Genomic DNA, 16312 nt, shown 5'->3' with positions numbered 1-16312 from the left:
GCCCATTCTGGTTCTTCTGGTCTAGGGATGGTGCGTGTGGCCATGGACCGGGTGGTTACGCACGCCCAGTCCGGGAGACCCAACATCCCCAGATGCTCTCTTCTTTCTACAGCGGCCCACGGGGAGCTCTCGAGATCGTTCCCCAGGAGGCAGTCCACGGGGGCATCGTCGCGGACAGTTACTTTCAGCATGCCGGACACTCCTCCCCATTCGAAGGGGACGCAGGCCATCCGACACAGGCTCTCCGAGTTATCTGCCGATCGGACGGGGCAAAGTACGTTTGGTAGGATTTGTTCTGGGGTCACCAGGTGACAACGGACGGCCGTCACACTGGCCCCGGTGTCACGCAGGGCCTCGGCCTGGCGCCCATTGATGCTCACCCATTGGCTGTACTTCCGAGTGTTGGCGGGCAGGGGAGTCCGCGGGACCATGTCTCTTCCTCCCAGGCATGCCAGGGTCATGGCGGCGGGTTCCCACTCGAACTGCTCCGACTCATAGGTCTCCGTGTCTTCGGAGACTTGTTCTTCTCCCAGGGCGGCGGCCGCCATCTGGCGGGGCCCGGGGACCTGGTTCTTCGGGCAGGTCGGGTCACTGGCATAGTGGCCGACTCGCTGGCATCGATGACACGTCACGTTAGCTCGGAACCCCGGGCGCATCGGGGGGTTTCCCCGGCCTGCTGGGGCCGGGGTGGCGTTAGTGGGCGCGGCCGGGACGGCGTCTCTGCCCCGGCCCGGGCCTCCTCCTCCTCCTCGGGGACGATGATGACCTTGGTTGGTTCTGTTCTGCTCATTCGGCCCACTCCGGGCCACTCGGGTGCTCTCCCACCGGTCAGCCTCGGTGGCGAGCTGCCGGGGTTCAGTCAATTTACTGTCGAGGAGCTGCTGCCTGAGCTTGACGAAGCAGTTGTTGGAGAGGTGCTCCCACACAATGAGATTGAAGAGTTGTTCGTAAGTGGTTACGTTGTTACCCTTGATCCACCCCTCGAAGGCTCGGCTGAAATAGTTCACGTATTCCAACCACGTTGTACCTGGGATCCGGGTGCAGTTGCGGAACCTCTGGCGGTACATTTCGGGTGTAAGCCCATATCGACTGAGGAGGGCGGCCTTCATGTGGTCATAGGACGTCATTTGATGGTCCGGAAGCTGCAGCAGGGCATCACGACCCTCGTTGACGAATCTCCCCCATAGACCGGCTCCCCAGTCACTTCGAGCGACCCGGTGGGCGGTCATGGCAATCTCATAGGCCTTGAACCACTGCTGTATGTCGTCGTTCCGGTGATATTCTCGGACCACATCCTTGGGGATGTGGACCTTCTGCTCGGTAGGACCCGGGGAGTGCGGTTGCTCGGGCACCCCTAGGTTTTTGTTCAGTTTGCGTATTTCTATCTCCGCTAGTTTGCACTCGTGCTCGTATGCCAGTCTTTTTTCTTCGAGGTCTCTCTGTCTCTGTTTTTCCTCTCGCTCTTCTCTGAGCCGTAAGTGTTCTAAGTTTATTTTTTGTTCCGCCAGTTTCAATTCTCCGTCTAATCTGAGTCGTGCCAAGTCTAACTCGTGTAATCTATTTTTTTCCCGCTCTTGGATCTCTTCACGGGAAGGGCCTGTTCTCCGTTCCTCCGTCCGGGTGGTGTTGACTTCCGGGGCTGCGGGGTCCCGGGGGGTTGCGGTATTTGTCTCTGTCCAGGCCTCTAGGGGGTTTTTGAAGTCTTCTTTTGTGCTTAGCCCGGTGGTAGCAATGCCTAAGTCCATGCAAAATTGTTTGAGCTCTCGGTGGTTGTATTCTTCCAGCTTTTCCATCTGGAACTTCTCCGCCGATCCGCTCTCTTTGGTCGTCATTGTGGTTTTAGTCGTAGGGTGAGTTACTGTCTGTACGGTACGCGTTGGTTCGGATCGCGCCGCTAGCCACCAATGTTAGACGGGGACCTGGAGGGTCGGCCGAGCACAGTGATCGCACAGACAGGTAACTTCCCCCCCACAGATGGACACCACACAAAGATCAGGGTAACACCTTTTATAGGCACTTCTGGTAGTAGAGTGGTACGATACAAGGCGATCAGGACACGATGATCCTCTCAATTCTAGTCTCTAGTAAGGGAAGGGGGTAGCGGGACAGTCTTGGTACCCACGGGTACGGAGGTGTAACGGTGATAGCTCACAATCCTCGAGCTCGGTGTTCGGATGGGTCAGACCGCGGCAGCGCCGGCAGGTCCCGAAGAGGTCGTAGGTGGCAACGGGCCGCGGCAGCGCCAGCAGGTCCCACGAGGATGAAGGTTACAACGGGCCGCGGCAGCGCCAGCAGGTCCCACGAGGATGAAGGTTGCAGAGGGCCGCGGCAGCGCCAGCAGGTCCCACGAGGATGAAGGTTGCAGAGGGCCGCGGCAGCGCCAGCAGGCAGGACAATAGTTCACAAGGCAGGGCTGTGGCAGCGCCAGCAGTCCGTCAAGGATGAGTTCGTCGCGGTGTCTCTCGACTCCAGGATACAACTGCCTTCCTGTCCTGGGGCGGCCTCAGTTATAGGTCTGGCGCCCTTTGATGTCCGGACCCTCGCTCTTGGAGGTCGGGAGGTCTGGGATGAGGGAGTCCAGACACCCAGCAGGGGGGTGGAGCCAGCGCCCGAGGAGGCTGGGGGTGCTCGGCACCTGGCGGGGGAGAGCCATCGACACTTCTTACTCCCATTGACCTGCCAAGTGGTCCGTTCACCTCCTGGGTGGAGGGTGGTGCCGGGATGTCGGGGCCTGGCCAGGCCCAGGGTTGGGGTCGGGCTGAGGCCGCGCGGCCGCGTGGTGCCGTGTCCAAGATGGCGGCTGGGCCGGGCAATGGTGCTGACGGTGGCCCGGGCCCTGTCCTGCGGGGAGGGAGCGAGCCCTTCAGGTGGCCTGTCCAACAATTAGTTTGTATAAATATTAGTTATAAATATTATTTGCTAATAGAGGTGTCGGTGATGGTGGCATGGGTGTTCAACAACGAAGGTATGCAGCACAGTATTAGAGGGTGCCACGCCGAGAACTGCAATAACAAATAGGCGGGGCGCGTCGGTATATTGCAGAAGATGTTAGTGATTAACTCGGCCACTTAGTAGGGGAAGCCTCGACGAGGAGCGCACTGTCAGGTTGACGGCTCGAGGGTAGCACGGCAAAGGCCACCGTGATATGCAGGGGGCGTGCGCAAGGTACAGAGGGGTGTTATTCCGCTGGGAGCCTCAACGTAGGTGCAGTAGTGAAGCCGCACCCGTGTGGGGAAGGGGATGGCTCACTTGGTTAAGCGGGCGCCTTCGGTCGGGGGACCCTGGTTCGAGGCTCGGCAGATGGCGCAATGGGGCTTTGCGGGGGGTGGCCGACCGGAGGGAGGCTCGCCCCCCCGGGGAGGTTTGGGGCCACGGGAGGAAGGGGGGGGGAAGAGATAGCACGGGCACAGGAAGGCGATTTTGGGCTGGTTGAGCTCCTTGGGCGGCATTGGGCTGGTTTGGGCTTCAGTTGGGCTGGGGTTAGATAAATACGGCCATTTTGGGTCACTGTGCACCATTTTAGGGACAGTGACCCAGCAGCCGAGTTAGGCAGGGAAGTTGTTGCTCAGATTTTGGGTGGTTTGCAGTACAGGTATTGTGATTGGCAGTGGGGAGTTAGCGTAGGGAGTGGGAGAGCGGTAGCAGAGCGGTAAAATTTGGCGGCGGCGAGTGGCGGTGTAGCAGGGCCTCGAACGCGGCAGGTCGGCGGGTGCTGAGCGTCGAAGTGGACGGCCGGAGTGAGCCACCGAGGTCGAGGGTGAGGAGGGAGCGGGGAGAGGAGGTGGAGCAGCGCGCGGCGGCGGCCGGCGGGTGGCTGGGGCGCCGCAGAGACGGAGAGGTGCGGCAAAGAGGCGTGGAGGGGCTAAGAAGGCGCCGCTACAGTTCGTGGGGGGGGCGGGGGGGCCTGGGGTGGAGGGATCAGGGGAGAGAGGCTAAGGGGGGGGCGAAGGAGGTGGGTAGTGGAGAGAGGGGCAGAGGGGGGCAAGGAAGCCGAGGAGGAGTGACAGGTTGAGGGGGGTGGCAGGGGGGACAGGGGAGCAGGGACCTGTTTTGCACGATATGGATGTGCCCAGTGGGGGAGGGGGTCCGGAGGGGCTGCCAGGAAACCAAGTGGTGGGGATCGGGGAGGTGGGGGGAGGGGGGGCAGGGTGCCGAAGGGGGAGTGGGAGCGGGGGGGGCGGGTGGAAGGGGGGGTGTCGCCATTGCTCATTGACGATTCGGAGGGGGGCGGGGAGGGGGAGGGGGGCAGCGGGAGGGGGGAGAGAGCGACCTGGACTGGGGGTCATCATCGGAAGGGGAGGGGGGCGTGGTGGGGCCCAGCAGGCCGGTGTCACCACGGGTGGGGGGTAGAGGCAGGACAGCGGGGGGTGGGGCAAATGGGGGCCGGGGGGGCAAGGGGCTGCCAAGGGGGAGGGGGGCGGGTGGGGGGTGCGGTGAGTGGAGCCATGAAGGTGGAGGGGTGGCGGGGGTGGTGGGGGTGGATCATGGGGCGTGTGGGGGGTTAGGGGTAGGCGCAGGGGGGGCGAGGGGGAGCGGGGTGGGGTGGGGAGGGGCGAAGGGGGGTGGTGGGGATGATCAGCGCGACGGGGTGGGCATTCGGCGGTGTGGGGGAGAGGGGCGCCAGGAGGTTGGGGGAAGGGGAGGAGTTTCCCTCGGCATGCTGGACTTCCCCGCTTTTTTCTTGGCAGGAGCAGTTGGCGGGGGGCTCGGGTGAGCAGCATGCGGCTACAACCCGCTGAGAGGATGGGCCGGTCTCAGCTTTGTACGGGCGGCCGCGCTCCACCGAGGGACCAGGCACGTGTGGACAGCGGATGGCACGGCTATAGGTCTCCGCCGCCCCCCTCCCGATGGGTCGAGATGGCCGCCGGGGGACGGGGATGGAGCGCGAATGTGACTGGATACACGGACTGTCATGCTGAGAGGGGGAGGAGGGAGAGTGTGGACCTGGGGGCATTGATGAAGGCATGCAGGGACAAGGCATGATTGAGCAGGAGCACGGGCAGTGGTCTGCCGAGGCAGTGGAGGGATGGAGAAGGATGCGGGGAAATGGAGTCGGAGGAGGAGGGGGAGATCAGGGAGGGGGAGGGGGAGACGAGTAATGTTGTTGGCAGTGTTTTGCAGGAACGCCCCCGGCAGACGGTGCCACGAGTGACGGCCCCCCCAGCGGAACTGGTTAGGCGGCGGGATCCGGTGCGGACGCCAGCCTTGACGTCAGGTAAGGCAGGTGCACGGTTGGGGAGTGGCTTGGGCGGGCCTCATGGTGGCCGGGTGTCTGGAGGAGGCCAGGTGTCTGTTGGCACGGATGCTCAGGGAGGGGATGCAGTGCGATTGGTGAAGGGCAGGTATGTGATGGATGTGGGGGTAGGTACGGAAAGGAAGGAGGCAGTGCGCAACACGGAGTTGGGGAGTGGTGCGAGCGGAGATGTGGCAACGGCAGGGTGGTCGGCGGCGGCTGGCGTCGGGACGAAGGAGAGTTGTGAGGTGCCAATCAGGAAGCTGCCGTATATGGGGGTGGCGAAGCCACTGGGGGCGCACTTGTCTTTAGCGACGAAGGAGAAAATTTGGAAAGGGGAATACGTGGAGATTCTGAAGTTGCTTCACAGGGAATTGATGGCCAAGGAGGGGTCAAAGGAGGAGGAGCAGGAGTTAGCTAGGCACCCCAAGGTCCCGGTGACCATTGAAAATTGGTCATCTGCCTTCCTGATCTACGCTAGTGTATACTGCGAAAAGTATCCGGACAGGTCGGTTGCGTTGTTCAAATATATGGACGTGGTGCGGCGGGCTCAAGTGACGTACGGAGGTTATGCTTGGTCGTATTACGACGAGGAGTTCCGGGCGCGCATGGCGTCGGATCCGGAGGCGCAGTGGGGCGAGTTGGATGCGGATTTGTATCAGCAGATGATGAGTGGGGCGAAATTTGGCCGCACCATTTACACAGCCAGTGGGCTTCCGCTGGCAACGGCCCCCTTTACAGCCTGCCCCACCCGTGGGGGGGTTGGGTCAGGAGACGCCGGAAGTGCTAACAGCGTCGGGGCATGCTGGGACTTCAATAGGGGGTCCTGTCTCAGGCAGACGTGCTGTTTTCGGCACGAATGTTGTCCAAGTGCGGGAGGAGACACCCGGTGGTGCGCTGCTGGGGGCACGGAGGAGGACCCGCTCAGGGGCAACAGCCGGCGGCTCCCGGTGGGGGGAGTGGAGGCAGCCGGGGAGGGGGCAGTGCCTTGGGAAAAGGCTCGTACACCGGTTAGGTTGGACAGGCTCGAACCTCTACTGGCGGCGTATCCGCGGGCGGATGATGCGGCCGTGCTGCGTCGGGGCTTCAGGGAGGGTTTCCGTTTGGGGTACGAGAGTCCGCGGATCGCTCGGTGGGCTGAGAATCTGAAGTCCATGAACGCACACAGAGGCATCGTCCGGGAGAAGCTCTTGAAGGAGGTGAAGGAAGGGAGGATGGTGGGTCCTTTTCGGGAGACATCCCTGCCGGACTTGATCATTTCGCCGATTGGAGTGGTTCCGAAGAAGGAGCCGGGTCAGTTCCGGCTGATCCAGCATCTGTCATGGCCAGAGGGCACGTTGGTGAATGATTACATCTCGGCGGAGTTGGCGTCGGTGTCGTACTCGTCTGTAGACGTGGCGAGGAGGCTGGTGACGACAGTGGGGCAGGGTGCGCTCATGGCAAAATGTGATGTGAAGTCTGCGTTCAGGTTGTTGCCGGTGTATCCAGCAGATCATCAATTGTTGGGGATCCAGTTTGACGGATTCATTTTCGTGGATAGAGCACTTCCTATGGGCTGCTTGGTGTCGTGTGCATTGTTTGAGAGGTTCAGCTCCTTCTTGCAGTGGGATTTTTGCTGGCGCTCAGGCTCTGAGGCGGTGACGCACTACCTGGTGGGTCGGCCCGGTACGACGGACTGCCAGCGGCAGCTGGACGGTTTTACGGACCTGATGGGCTACCTAGGGGTTCCCTTGGCGCCGGAGAAGACTCAGGGTCTGAGCACAGTGCTGTCCTTCCTCGGGATAGAGCTCGACTCAGCGGCCATGGACTTGGTGAAGGGCATGTTGGCCCGGCCGAAGGTGAAAGTGCGGGAGGTGCAGGTGTTGCTCGGGCATTTGAACTTTGCGTGCCGCGTTGTGCGGGCGGGGAGGACCTTTTGCCGTCGTTTGGGGCTGGCATTGTCTGGGCTGACGTTGCCTCATCATCACGTGCGCCTGTCGGCGGGTTCGAGAGAGGACTTGAGCATGTGGCTGGCTTTTCTGGGGCATTTTAATGGAGTGCCCAGGGCGCCAGCGGAGGACTGGCAGTGGGACGTCATGATGTCTTCGGACGCGGCGGGAGTCGGCGGCTTCGGTTTGTACTGGGCAGGGAGATGGTGTGCGGAGCAGTGGCAGGCGGGGGGGAGGAGCATTGTGTTCCTGGAGCTTTTCCCGTTGGTGGTGGCGGTGACGGTGTGGGCGCAGGAGCTGGCACACAAGCGAGTCTTGTTCAGGGTGGACAATATGTCGGTGGTGCAGGTGGTGAATCGGCAGTCCGCAAGGGAGCCACAGGTGCTGAAGCTGATGCGCGTTTTTGTCTTGAAGTGCCTGGAACATGACATTCTGTTTCAAGCTCAGCATGTGCCGGGGGTGGACAATGACATTGCGGATGCTTTGTCCCGTTCACAGTGGCGGAGGTTCCATGGGCTAGCCACGGAGGCGGCCGCAGTCAAGACGCCGGTGCCGGAGGAGCTTTGGTTGGTGGGAGAGCGCGGGTCGTTCAGTTGGTGAGGTCGTCTGTGGTGGCGTCCACGTGGAAGGCGTATGAACAAGCTTGGCTGGAGTGTCTACGTTTTGGAGCGGTAAGGCAGCGGGGCAAGTGGCATCGGGAGGAGCAGGTAGTGCGGTTCATGCTCAGTTTGATGGACAAAGGGCTGGCGAGGGTGACGATTGCGGGGAAGTTGGCAGGATTGGCGTTCATGGGGAAACTCTGGTGGGGTTAGGCGCCTTCGGCAGGAAAGTTGGGGGGGCGTCTCTTGGAGGGTTGGGAGAGGGAAAAGGGGGCGCGGGCGCGGCAGTGGCGTCCGATTTCCGGGGTGATGCTGGAAGGCATGGTGCGCCGTTTACCGGGAGTGTGCCGGGATCGAGCGGAGACAGTTTTGTTTTCCACGCTTATGTCGTGGATGTTTTTGGAGTGTTCCGGGTGTCGGAGTTGGTGGGGTTGCAAGGATGGCCGGGAGTGAAGTGGAGGGAAGTGGAGTTGCGAGGACAGAAGGTGGCGGTGCGTCTGCGACGGTCAAAGACAGATCAGTGTGGGGAGGGTACCTGGGTGGTGCTGGGTCCCGGGACAGAGGCGGTTTGTCCGGCGGAGTGGGGGAGGCGACTGGCGGGGGGGCAGGCGCAGGACGGGGCGGAGGTTTTTTGCCGGGGAGAGGCCGGTCGGGTGACGGTGGCTCAGTTACTGTGGGTCCTGCGGCACCCCCTGTGGTCTATGGGTGAGGACCCGAAGGAATTCGGAATGCATTCTTTCCGCATTGGTGCGGCGACGGAGGCGGCTCGAAGGGGTTGGGGCAAGGACTGTTATAGGACGTACGTCAGGATGCGGGGTGAAGGAGTGGAGTGAGGTTGACATGCTTGGCCCATTGCTTATCTATGTATCTTTTCAGGTGCGGTGGCGGGGCCTACAGCGGCAGCGATGAGCATTTACGTGGTGAGCCATTCCTTTGTAAAGAGAGCGGAGATGCCCGAATGGGAGAAACATAGGAGCCTCAATTTGGAGTTGGATGACCAGTTGTTTTGGTGTCATTGGATGGGAAAAGGGGGCATGCGTTGGCACGGGTTGGTGCCGGTTTTGAATAATGTTGTGCGGGGGGGGTTTGTCCGGATGTGGTAGTCATTCACCTGGGTGAGAATGATTTGGTGCAGTGTAAAGGACTGGCACTAGTAAAACAAATGAAGAGGGATTTGCTGGAAATTAGGAGACAGTGGGCGGGGTGTTATGTCATTTGGTCGGAATTAATTCCCAGATGATGCTGGAGGGGGGCAGAGAGGCCTGCGGCTATTGACAGGACACAGAGGAAAATTAATAGGGAAATGCGGATTTTCTGTGAGAAGGAAGGTTTGGGTAGGATGGAACACCCGGAGCTGCGGTATGGGGCAGTGTATTTCTTCAGGGAGAATGGCGTGCATTTATCACGATACGGGATGGAACTGTATATTGTGCAGCTGAATAAGGCAGTGGATCGGGCTGTAGGGGTGCGCAGGTATCCGAAGGTGCAGGGGCCCTAGGGGGGGGGACGGAAGCCGTATGGGGCTTCCGAGTGGCGCTTTTTCCTAGTTAAGGGGGGGGGGGGTAGGATAGGAGGAATGAGGTTCCTGGACAGAGGGGGAGGGAGTGTACAGATGGCAAGAGTTTAAACAGTTGGGGCAGGTGTTTGGAGAGTTGGTACTTATGTTTATGTTGTTTGTGGGGGCAAGGTTTTAGGGAAGGGGGTGGGGGTTTGGTCAGGTATGTGCATATTTAGTTAGGCCTAGTTTTGTACGGCAAAGGCCAAGGATGTGGTATTGTTAAGATGCACCTGTTTCCCAATAAAGCGGCCTTTATCACACCTTATATTGTCTCCGGTCGGACTTTCCCCTCCCCGTCTCCCGATGGGCCCCAATGCTGGGGATGCGGCATCAATGTAAAAATGCAATAAATGTAGTTGGCATGAGTCAAGCTCCCGGCAGCGAAGGGGAACATCGGGATACCTATGTGTGGACCAGGGAGAGTACATTCTTTTACTAATATCAGTTCTGTTACATTAACCACAGCGATTAGATCTTATTGCTCTTTAGAAGCATAGGCGTGTAGTTGGCACTAACCCTGGGCGAAGCACTACGCTACGCTCGCGGAGTTTGCGAAGTTTTCGCACCTTCGCACTACGCGAGCTGCACGTAGCACAGTGCGAACATGCGTAGTGCAGCGTAGCGTAGTGCAGCGGTCATTTTTTGTTTGTTCGCGGTCCTGAACGTCATGTTCGCGACCGCGAGCAAGCAAAATGACATCCCGGCAAGATTCTCAATGCAAGGAGGTCAGGTTTCTCATTGTCAGTGGTTGCGCATGCCCGCGACCGCTCTCAATGAGAAACTACCTGTTCGCGTTGAGAAATTGCCGCTCGTGTAATAATCTACTGGAGCAGCAGAAAACTACAGCTCGCACTGTGCAAGATGCCGTTTTCAATGTTTGCACAGTGCCGGATGCTTGTCTGCACTGTGCAATCATTGAAAACGCATCTTGCACAGTGCGAACATGCTACTACGCAGCTCGCGTAGTGCTACGTGAAGTTCGCGTGGTGCGAAGTGCACTTCGCGTAGCTTTGCGTAGCGCTACTACGCGAACTACGCCCAGGGTTAGTTGGCACAAGGTTGCTCAGATTTAGTGATGCACTCAATTAGAACAGCAGGAGTGAGGCTGTGCCCAACTGGGGAAGGGGGTGGCTCACTTGGCAAAGCAGTCACCTTTAGTCTGGGGGACTAGTCAAAATAAACAAGCATTTACAATGCAACGGTCTCGCCTTTGCCAAAGTTAGAGCTATTGGCATTGTAAATGGCAACATTTTTATTTATGTGTTGGTTTTGAAAACAGATAAATAAATGGCATTGTCATTTACAATGTCAATAGCTCAATCTCTCGCAAATGCGAGACCTATTGCATTTGCACCCACACACACACTCAGAGACTCACACACACACACAGAGACTCACACACACACACAGAGACTCACACACACACAGAGCCCCCCCACACAGAGCCACACACACACACAGCACCCCCACACACACACAGCGCCACCCCACACACACAGCGCCCCCCACACACAGAGCCCCCCACACACACAGAGCCCCCACACACACAGAGCCCCCCACACACACAGAGCCCCACACACACACACAGAGCCCCTCACACACACACACACAGAGCCCCACACACACACAGAGCTTCACACACACACAGAGAGCCCCACATACACACACAGAGAGTCCCCCACACATACACACACAGAGCCCCACACACACACAGATTGCCCCACACACACACAGAGAGCCCCCCACACACAGAGAGAGTCCCCCCACACACAGAGAGCCCCCCCACACACAGAGCCCCCCAGACATACACAGAGAGCCCCCCCACACACACACAGAGAACAACACACACACAGAGCCACACACACACAGAGAGCCACACACACAGAGCCACACACACACACACAGAGAGCCCCACACACACACACAGAGCCCCACACACACACACAGAGCCCCACACAAAAAAGCACGCACAACAAGGGAACAGGGGGCAGAAAAGGATGCACAACGAGGAACGGGGGCAGAAAAGCACGCACAACGAGGGAACAGGGTGGGGGCAGAATAGCACGCATGAGGGAACGGGGTGGGGGGCAGAGAAGCAAGCACAACGAGGAACGAGGGGGGCAGAAAAGCACGCACAACGAGTAATGGGGGCAGAAAGGCATGCACAACGAGGAACGGGGCAGAAAAGCAAGCACAACGAGGAATGGGGCAGAAAAGCAAGCACAACGAGGAACGGGCGGGCAGAAAAGCAACCACAACAAGGAACGGGGGCAGAAAAGCAAGCACAACGAAGAACGGGGGGCAGAAAAGCATGCACAATGGAATACACTTGTATATAGTGTGTGTGTAGATAGATACATATACACACACGGCACTCTGTTTCTTTTCTCTGAGTAAGCCTCTTTCTCGGGAGGCTTGCTGCCCACCACCCTCAATTATTTGTTTTCTGAGCGATCGGGGCATTATTGGGGAGATGGGTTAAAACAGCCATGAACTTAGCAGGTATTGATTTGACAAAATTTCAAGCTCATTCTATTGGAGGTGCTATGGCCAATAAAGCTCTATGGTCTGGAGGTAAGTTAGATGATATTCTTAAAGCAGCTGACTGGTCGAACGCTAGTACTTTCGCTAAACATTATTGTAAACCTATCGAACATATGTCTAATGTTGTATTACAAAGCTACCAACAAGCATGATGTAGCCTCCGTTCTTGTAAAGAAATTGCGATTTTCCTATTACCATGACTGGAGAATCTGGATTTCATTAAAGACACGGAGGCTGACATTATCCCATCCTTACCACTCCCTTGTGTTTGGCGATTTATGATTTATGATTTGTGTTTACATTTATGCTGATGTAATGCTTCATTATTTGTTTACATTCATTCATGCTTGAAATGTTCTGTTTTGCCCTGAGACTCTCATTACTTTCTTTCTTTTTAGGTAACCCTTCTTCATAACCTCGGATACCTTGTGCTGAATCCTTGTTTGGTTACTTTCCTCTTCACGTCTCCATTTGGATCCTTTGGAAGCCTTCAATTCTTCAATCCGATACCTTTGAACTTTCGCTTTTCTCTTTGCCTGTTTTAACTGTTGTCATGCCATACCATTTATCTTGTTTCAATGTTCTTTATGGAACCTTTGTATAATGACATATGCGGAGACTGCAATAAAAGACATTGCATAATGTCAGCCTCCGTGTCTTTAATGAAATCCAGATTCTCTAGTCATGGTAATAGGAGAATCACAATTGTTTGAGAAGCTGTATTGGTGTTTGGCTGGGTGTGTGAGTGTACTGGTGTTTGGCTGGGTGTGTAAGTGTCTGTATACATGTGTGAATGGCTGTTTGAGAGTCTGTATCAGTGTGTGGCTGGGTATATCAGTAGCTGTATCAGTGTGTGCATGGATGTTTGAGAGGATATATCGGTGTTTGGATGGGTGAGTAACTAACTGTATCAGTGTGTGCCTTGGTGTATTAGTGACTGTATTGGTCTGCAAGTGACTGTATTCGTGTCTGCCTGGGTGTGTACCCTGAGAATGTAATCTTATGGAGCGGGGGAACCACTATTCAGACCACTGACCTGTGTGAGAGAGTTTGCTGCACGCTGAGAGGAGAAGCGCAGGAGCGCTATCACCACCCAACGACCGCCACCGCTACCTCCAGCTGCGCTGCCGATTCAGGACTACCAATCCCGGCATCCCTTGCGGCGGCGCCTAGCCCTGACGTGTTTGCAGCGTCAGGAGGGGCTTTAAGAGAGCTGTGCCCTCGGTGGAGCGGGGGAACCACTATTCAGACCACTGACCTGTGTGAGAGAGTTTGCTGCACGCTGAGAGGAGAAGCGCAGGAGCGCTATCACCACCCAATGACCGCCACCGCTACCTCCAGCTGCGCTGCCGCCTCGGGACTACCAATCCCGGCATCCCTTGCGGCGGCGCCTAGCCCTGACGCGTTTGCAGCGTCAGGAGGGGCTTCAAGAGAGCTGTGCCCTCCGCATCGCGGGACGCCGGGCGAAGCCCGGGCAAAGGGCGGGCCCTCTACGGCCCTCATCGGCAGGAAGAGTCAGGGACAGGGCCTGGAACGCTGCCCAAAACACCATATGTGAGTTTATACCATATACACCTAACACTGCAATTATAGGAAAGTTATCCTGTGTAATAGTATTGTTCGGTATAACTTGGGGTAACCGGTGTTACAACCTCCTAATATGTCGAAGTCAAAAACGACTAAAGCTATTAATACTCTCGACAATTATATGGTCCAAGTTGTTGCAAAAATAAACAGTGATAGGAGATCCTCACTGGGGTTGAGCCTTTCCCCTGTACTGCCATCACCTGATATTATGCCTCCAGACATACCTGACCTTGATATTAGCAATGAGGTTTTTCAGCAACCTGAGAATAACCTATTAACCCAGCTATTAGTAGCTATAGCTGACTCAGACGCTGAGAGTATACCTGATGAAGACATAGTATTGTTAGAAGAGGAGCCCCCAGCACCGGTACCAGCCCCAAGAGTTGCTAAGGGGGGGAAAAGAGTCTTCCAAAACGGGGCGGGCTTCCCTCAAGCAAAGAACGCTCAGTTGCATCCCCACCGAAAAGTACTGGAGAAGATGTAAGGGGAATCTCTGGAGGGAAGTTACTTTTGGACGAAGATCAATTTAAGAAACTGTTAAACGCCCTAGATAGTAAAATCAAGACCATAACTAAACCCCTTCTATGCAAAATAGATCACCTCACTGAAGAGGTGAATAGGTTGGGGGGACTTTTGCAAAAATCAATAAAGGAAACAGCAAAAAACATAAAGCAGGAAACACTTAGAGTCCAGTAAAAAAAAAAAACACAGACAGCACCCAGGACAGAACCCTTGGAAAATACTCCCCTTATTCCTATGCCATCTAACGATATAGGGGGGGGGGGATCCCAGGAGACTGGGTACTAATATCGGTGATCCTGAAAGGCCAAGGCAATGGGACAGGTTGGTAGACTCCAACATAGAGAAGGGACCAGTAGAATTCATTGTAGAGGCATCCCCCCTAGTACTGGTCCTGGCGAATGTCCCACTCCTAGAATCTGGGCAAGTAGAGAACTCATCATCCCTAATAAATAAATCATTGCACTGGCTAGCAAGGAACATGGCCTTCTCTCCAGGGGGCATGGACCAGTTGGCACAAGAAGTTGTGAAGGCTAGAAGAGTAGAATGGATCGGGGGTGGTAATAAAAAATTTAGAGGGGATTGTGTGGTGCTACATTTTTCTGATCCTGAAGTGCTGCCAAACATTCTAGCAAACATATATCCTCCCCAGCGCAGATCTACAGAGATAGTTCCTCTAACGCTAGATTTTTTCTATGCAAAGAAAGGGAACACTTTAAATCCCACAGTACTTAGAACAAAATGGAATCCTGTGGTAAGGAAAGGCAAACCCCTTGGTATAAGAAGTAATTGGGGCATGCCGATGGAAAATAGATACTCTGCCCTTTCTGATCTCAACGAGTGTGACTGACTGAATGGGCAGATGAGTGCAGTCAAGGGAAACATAGTTGGGATCCAAGAGGGGGAAACTGGTATTGCTAAGAAGCTTATTGTCACTAACTCTAGTAATGGGAGGACACCGTGTCGTACGGGGGTTCATTCTTGTACTATGGGGCACTTGGCTCCCACTCCCCGCATTATTGAAAATAGCAGGGCAACTAGTCCCCCTCCTACTCTGGCCCAACCCCTGCATGCCCAATATGTATCACCACCGAACGTGAGGGCTAGCCCGTTGAAGGAAGGTCTTAAATTCCTATCCTGGAATCTGGCGGGAATCTTTAACAAACTAGATTCCCCAGAATGGTGTGAATTTATTGACCTCCATGATGTAATTATGTTCCAGGAAACCTGGGCAGTGATCCCTGCCCATCGTCAGGGTTTTTTAAATTTCTTTGTCCCTGCGAAAAAGCATCCAAAAGGGCGGCCCTCAGGGGGACTAATCACATGGGTACGCCAATCATTACAATGTACCATTAGAGCGAGACCCGTTAATAATTGTGACTTACTGCCAATTGTGATAACCTGGGCTGACGGCCAGGAGATGGCCCTCTATAACATATATGCCAGGGGAACAATAGGGGGTAAAGCTTCAGAGGTGGTAGTAACACTTGATAACGATCTGGAGCATCTACCAACGCATATCACTATCCTAGTGGGGGGAGACATGAACACTACATTCGAACCACTAGGCCAGGAGGATAATGAAATGTCCCTAGAGGAAGATACTAAATGGGGAATTCCCCAATTGGATTTACCCGTGGTAAAGAAATGGTCTGAAGTGGCAGTACAAGTAAAGAGTTTGTGTTTGGCCAGGGGGTTGAGGGCAGCAAATGGCCGCACCCCTTCAGACCTTCAGGGTGTTCATACCTTTGACAACACAAGGGCAAGCAGTCGGATAGATTACATCCTTGTAGATGTCAGAGATTGGCATAAGATGATAGATATGAGAGTGACACCTAGATTGGAGAGTGACCACAACCCGTTGTGCTTGCTCTTCAAATTGGACCAAGGAGCAATATTGCCAAATCCTGAAAGGGGCGTCATGCCTCTAGATATTATTTTAACCAACAACCAACGCCATGTCAAATGGGCAACTCTGTTGGACAAGCCAGGGAAAATGCAGGATTTATTGGAGGCTGTTGCAAATGAGGTTAGCAGCTTGCAGGATCATTGTAATGCGCCAAATTTTAATAAATTAGTCGAAGAGTCACACGTCAATTTTTTTTCCAAAATACAGGGGTTCTTTTAAAAAAAAAGTTCATCAGGGAAAGGGTGCTTGTCCTCGTAGAAATAAAGGTTGGTATGACCATTCTTGTAGAAAGGCACGGCAGAACCTCAGCCAAGCGCTGAGGAGTAAAGAAGGAGTGTTGAAGGCCAGGGACGACTATAGAAAAGCTCAAGCTAGGGCTAAAAGGCTGTGGGACGAAAATCAATGGCTAGATCTAAAAAAAGCCTGTGCAGCTAA

Source organism: Lissotriton helveticus, chromosome 2_1 (assembly GCF_964261635.1).
Source record: "Lissotriton helveticus chromosome 2_1, aLisHel1.1, whole genome shotgun sequence".
In the NCBI taxonomy this organism is placed as follows: Eukaryota; Metazoa; Chordata; class Amphibia; order Caudata; family Salamandridae; genus Lissotriton; species Lissotriton helveticus.
This window is presented reverse-complemented; position numbering follows the sequence as displayed.